This window comes from Narcine bancroftii, chromosome 13 (genome assembly GCF_036971445.1).
Source record: "Narcine bancroftii isolate sNarBan1 chromosome 13, sNarBan1.hap1, whole genome shotgun sequence".
NCBI lineage: Eukaryota > Metazoa > Chordata > Chondrichthyes > Torpediniformes > Narcinidae > Narcine > Narcine bancroftii.
In genome coordinates, this window is record NC_091481.1 from 74,010,785 (window position 1) to 74,016,784 (window position 6,000).

The 6,000-nt window shown below is 51.1% G+C and overlaps 1 long non-coding RNA gene across 1 annotated transcript in view; it reads left to right on the plus strand.

Moving 5' to 3' along the window:
* Positions 1 to 3,722, plus strand: part of LOC138748923 (uncharacterized) — a 4,372-nt gene extending 650 nt beyond the window's left edge. Inside the window, exon 2 of the long non-coding RNA XR_011348320.1 lies at positions 2,893 to 3,722. This is a non-coding gene — a long non-coding RNA (uncharacterized lncRNA). The remainder of the gene's footprint in view (positions 1 to 2,892) is intronic.
* Positions 3,723 to 6,000: the final 2,278 nt, after the last annotated feature.

The following is a 6,000-nucleotide window of genomic DNA, read 5'->3' on the forward strand; positions in this document are numbered from 1 at the left end:
AGTGGTGGGTGGGGAGAGTGGAATGGGGTGATGGTTAGAAAGGGGAGAGAGGGAGATAGGTGGGGGAAGGAGAGGTAAGGCCCCTTCAGGTGGCCTGGACACCCCCTTGTAAAGCCACATAATCTCTCCCGATGCGGCTAAGGACATACTCATCGGGGACGAGAACTCCTCTGAGACGCCGATGCCATTTCTCCCCGGGGAGGGATAATCGGCTTCGCTTAGGGGCAGCCTGATGGCTCCATCATCCTGCGACCCATCTATCTCCCTGTTAACCAGCTGCCATTTACCGCGCTGCTGTCAGATCTAAGTTGGCTATCGGAGCATGAGAATGGTTTAATCTAGTGACAATTACTGGACCTTTGTGATTGTTTTGTTGTCTTAAGTGCAACAGAGAAGGGATTATTTTAATTTTCAGGACTTTGACATCAATTCTAAAAAGCCATATCAGTCGACAAACTTAATATATTGTATATTTTCAAACATATCATCCTGTCATGAAATGTCAGGTAGCAACTTGCTGCTACCTGACAGCTCCCCGCCCCACGGCCTGGCAGCCCCCTGCCTCACGACTGGGCAGCCCTGCCCCATGACCTGACAGCTCCCCACCCCACGGCCTGGCAGACCCCCGCCCTGCTACCTGGCCGTCCCACCGCCCCACAACCGGGCATGACCTGACAGCTCCCCACCTCACTGGAGAGGGGAGGTCTGCGGGGGAAGTAATGGCAGGGGAATTCTGCAGGGGCTGTTGGGGCAGGGGAGGTCTGCTGGTGGGGGACCAGGGGGGCAGCATAGCAATGGTGGTCTTCCCTACCCATAATACCCCCACACAGCTGCAACTGTTGTAGTAAACACAGAGCGGTTCTACCTGCGTGGGGAATTATGGGTAGGGAAGACGGCCATTGCTCTGTCGCATATTTATGATGCTTGGCACTATGGCACCAGTCCAGATGGTACTACGAGGCACCTCTGGTTGAACAGGCCATTTCAAGGATGCCACCTGAAAGGTGAGTTAGCAGTTTAAAATCCTGCCACCGGCCTCAAGGTGGAGGGTCCACCTGAAAGGGCCTGCAGAGAGAGGAGTGGGAGGAAGAGTGAGAGGATGGGGGGAGAGAGGGAAGATTGGAGGGTGGGGTGAGAAGGAAGAGTGGAGGGTGGGGTGAGAAGGGACAGTGGGAAGAGATAGGAGGGTGGGAAGGGGAGAGATAGGAGGGAGGAGAGTAAGGGTGAGGTGGATAGGGAGAGAAATGGAGATGGGAGAGAGAGGAGGGTTGCAATAGAGTGGAGGGAGAGACGGGAGAGGGGGGTTGGGGAGGTGGAGATAGAAGGGGATGGGGAGATATGTGGGGAAGAGAGAGGGAGGGGTGATTAGGAGAGTGGGAGAGAAGTGGGGTGGGGAGAGAAAAGGCATGGGAGGGGGAAAGAGATAATGTGTTTTGGGAGAGGTAGAGAGGGGTGGTGGGTGGAAAAAGGGGATGGATGGGGGAGAGGGTGGGAGGTGCAGAGGGATAGAGGCAAGGAGGGTGGAGAGAGATGGGGTAGAGGGTTGGTAGAGAAGGGGATACAGGGAGAAATTGAGGGTGAGGAGGGGGTGGAGTTATCGAGGGAGGAGAGAATGGGAAGAGGGGAGCAGGGAGAGGGTGCACAGGGTTTGAGAGAGAAGGGCAGAGTGAGAGGGATCAGAGAGGAGGAAGAGTGAGACAGGAGGCATTGTAATTGGGACTGAGGCTGTTCATTATCCCCTCAGCCCTGTAACTCCTGTGACCCCCTCCAACATAGCTGATGACCATTCCTCAACTGTCCTTCCACGTCCCTTTCCCTTACCTAGGGATCCAGCTGAGGTAGAGATGTGAAGGACACATCGGCAGCACTGCGGTCACCGGACATTTAACCCTGGCTGCTGAACAAGGTGGAGCCTCTCCAATGTAAATAAATCTCCGTTCACCAGCAAAGATCTCTCAAAAAACAGGATGGGAAACCTGGCTGATCTCCCTCTCGCCTTCCCTCACCTAAATTCCCTCCTTCATCCACCTCAGTCTTCCCCTTCCCCTGTTGTCCCGGTCCCGTCGGCCCGTCCCTGACATCCCCAAATTCCCCTGTCTCCTATTCCCTGTTCCCCATCCCCATCTCCCATTCTCCATCCCTATTGACTACAGCCAGACAATCAACCATTACACTAACCTGGATGCCTAACCCCTGCCACACATCAATAAAATGATTAATCAGATAACGCAATACAAAGTGTACCTCAAAGCAGCTTACCACCAAATCCCCATTAAAAAAAAGGAACAACCCTATACAGCCTTTGAGGCTGATGGTGGGGGTTATACCAGTTTAAGGGTACCTTTTGGAGTCACTCATGGAGTGTCCATGTTTCAGAGGGAAATGGATAAGGTTGTTGGGACGTATGAGTTACAGGGTACATTTCCCTATCTGGATAATGTCACTATCTGTGGGAAAACATAGGCTGAGCACGACAGCAACTTAAATAAATTTTTAGCAACAGCTAAAGAACTCAACCTTACATTTAACGAGGGCAAATGTGTGTTCAACGCCACAGAGCTACCCATTCTGGGCTACATTGTCCGCAAGGGCGAAATCTGCCCCGACCCGGAAAGAATGGTACCCCTTAAGAAGTTACCACCCCCAAACTCAGCAAAAGCCCTTAAAAGGTGTATGGGATTCTTTTCCTACTACTGCAAATGGGCTCAGGGCAATGGGCAGGTTGAAAGGGCTAATGCTACAGTCTGGAAGACTGTTAATCTTGCTTTAAAAACATGGTTACCCTGTTACCCGGTGGCAGGAGGTGCTGCCTGAGGCACTACATTCTATTTGGTCTTTATTGTGTACTGCAACAAATTAAACACCTCATGAATGTATGTTTGCCTTTCCTAGGAAACCAGGAACTGTGATGGACTGGCCAGCCTGTTTATCTGAGACTGGAACCGTGCTACTGAAGAGCCATGCTCGGGCGCGTAAAACAGACCCCCTAGTCCAACCAGTTCAGCTAATGCATACCAACCCCAACTACGCTCATGTTAAATTCCCAGATGGGAGTACAGACATTGTACCCCCAAGAGATCTGGCCTCGCCTGGTTCACCCCTTCCTCGCACCCCTACTCAGAGGGAGCCTGAGAGGTTGGACTCACCCCCCCCCCCTCCAGCCTGTGACCCCTAGTAAGCTTTCAGATGGCCACGCTGAGGCTCCACTTCCTCACACTGGCGATTCTGCCAGTCCTTCCCACACTACAGACCCAGGACCTGCACCAGTTCCCAAGGTTGCAAAGGAGCCACCTGTTTTGAGACGAAGTACCAGAATTCATAAACAACCTGATAGGCTGACATATTCATAAAATTTTATATTTATTATATTTCGATTGTTTGCTAGATACTGGCATATTTTGGCTGTTCTTGAGTATCTCAAGGCCAAACATGGTATCCATGTATCGCTTGTTTCAGTCTTTCCTAGCAGCTGTCCTTTCGATTTTAACCCTTCTGCCGGGGGGAGACTGTGGTGAATGTTTGCCAAGCTGCCTGTCTCCCCCCCTCTGGCGAGCCTTGCTGTACTAACATTGGCTGTGCATTATCTCTACTGTTAAGGACACTCCCCTTGGATATAACTGTGTCTGCACCTATTGTCTTTCATTATTGTACCATGAGTTTCTGCTAATAAAATTGAAGTGCCAGTTGATGAAGTAGATAAAGACGATGTGGTCAAACAATAATCATGGCTTTTATTAGCATACAATTACAGGATACATCCCACATACAGGACTTCTCCGCCAACCTCCACGGCGCACGGGTCTTCTCCAAAGTTGGCCTCGTGCGGGGATACCATCAGATCCCAGTGCATCCAGATGACGTGGGCCCTTTTGGCCTCTTCGAGTTCCTGGATATGCCCTTCGGTCTAAAGAACATGGCCCAAACATTCCAGTGCCTCATGGACACGGTTGGAAAAGACCTGGACTTTGTGTTCATTTACCTGAACGATATTCTCATTGCCAGTCGCAACCACGACAAACACAAAGTCCACCTCTGCACACTCTTTGCCTGGCTGGCGGACTTTAGCCTCACGGTCAATGCGGCCAAAGTTTGCCAAGGAGTTCCTGGGGCACACCATTTCAGCGGCTGGTGACCGCTGCTGACCTCCTTGCACTTTTCCAGGAAAATACTATGGCCAGTCGTCACTAATGGCTATGATGGCTGGCCGCTGTCAGCCTGCTCTATGTCTGGGACTAACTCTCCCAGCGCAAATTTCTAATCGACACGGGGTGGAGATTACTGTCCTTCCTCCTTCGGGCTTTGACACCTGTTCCAGGAACGCAGGTCTGGTGCTACCTGAATTGAATAACAGTTCGATTCATACGTACAGCACACAGACTATACCCCTGAAATTCGGCGACAATAAATTCACATGGAAGTTCATTCTTGCTGCTGTGTCCCGGCCACTGCTGGGTGCCAACTTCCTCAGAGCCCACTCACTGTTGATGGAATTAAAAGAGTGCGGGTTGGTGAACACCACAACATTCCACACTTTCCGCCTTGGAAAACCCAAACTACCCTCCCTGTACCTAGATACCATGGAGTACTCGAACAACCAATTTGCCAAATTTCATGTAGAGTTTCCAGACATTGTCACTCCCCAGTTCTCCACTACCAAACTCAAATATGGCGTCACACACCACATCTTCACTCAAGGACCTCTTCTACATGCCAGAGCCCGACACCTGCTGCCCGACAAGTTGCAGCTTTCAAAAAAAGTTCCACAAAATGGAGGAACTTGGAATCATATGCAGGTCTGATAGCCCATGGGCTTCTCCACTACATATGGTGCCCAAAGCCACAGGAGGCTGGAGTCCTAGCGGGGATTACAGGCGTCTCAACAATGCTACCACTGCAGACCGCTACCCTGTGCCCCACATATCGGACTTTACAGCTAATCTTCATGAGGCCAGGATATTTTCTAAAAATTACTTGGTGCATGGGTACCACCAAATACCTGTAAGCCCAGAGGATGTGCCCAAGACTGCCATCAAAACACCGTTCAGCCTCTTCAAATTTTTGACAATGCCCTTTGGTCTCAAAAATATGGTACAAATATTTCAGTGACTGACAGACACAGTGGGGCGTGGCATGGACTTCCTTTCCATATACTTGGACAATGTCCTCGTCGCCAGCCACTCCTCAAAGAGCACCTGCAGCATCTGTGTTCACTCTGCCGCCACTCACAGGAGTTCGGGCTAACTGTGAACCCTGCCAAGTACAAATTTGGGCAGCCCTCTCTCTCTCTCTCTCTCTCGAGTTCTTGGGACATCAGATCAGCAGCCGGGAGGTCGTTCCATTGCCTAGCAAGGTGGAAGCCATCCTCAAATTTGTGAGGCCTGATACCATCAAAGGAATTTGTGTGGATGGTCAATTTCTATCGCTGCTCTCTACCCTCTGCAGCTCATTTAATGAAACTCCTTTGACCTCAAAGAATTCAAGTGGACAAAGGAGATGACAGTAGCATTCCAGCAAACCGAAGACATCCTCCTGAAGGCAACATTGCTGGTCCATCCACAAATAAATGCACCAACCGCCTTGACAATAGACACGTCCGAGGCAGCAGTGAAAGGGGTCTTGGAACAGTTCACCAATGGAAAATGGAAGCCTCCAGCGTATGGATTCCTAAAGTGGGCGCTGGCGCCCCCCCCCCCCATGGGCAGTGGAAAGGTCCAAAAGGGTGGTGAGGGAAGGCAGGGGAGGGGGGTCCGAAGCTTCAGTCTTGTTATAATAGTTTGCTACAAAGTTTAATGAAGAAGCCAGTGCATTAATTTTGTGACCAGATGCGGGATGGCCACAGTGAGCAAAATAAACGTGAAAGATGTCCTCAACTCAGTACCACCACTAACACCGACCTTCTCAGAGCCACACCCCCCTCTCAGCGCCTCCACTAACCCCCCTCTCAGCGCCTCCACTAACCCCCCTCTCAGCGCCACCACTAACCCCCCACTCAGCCACACG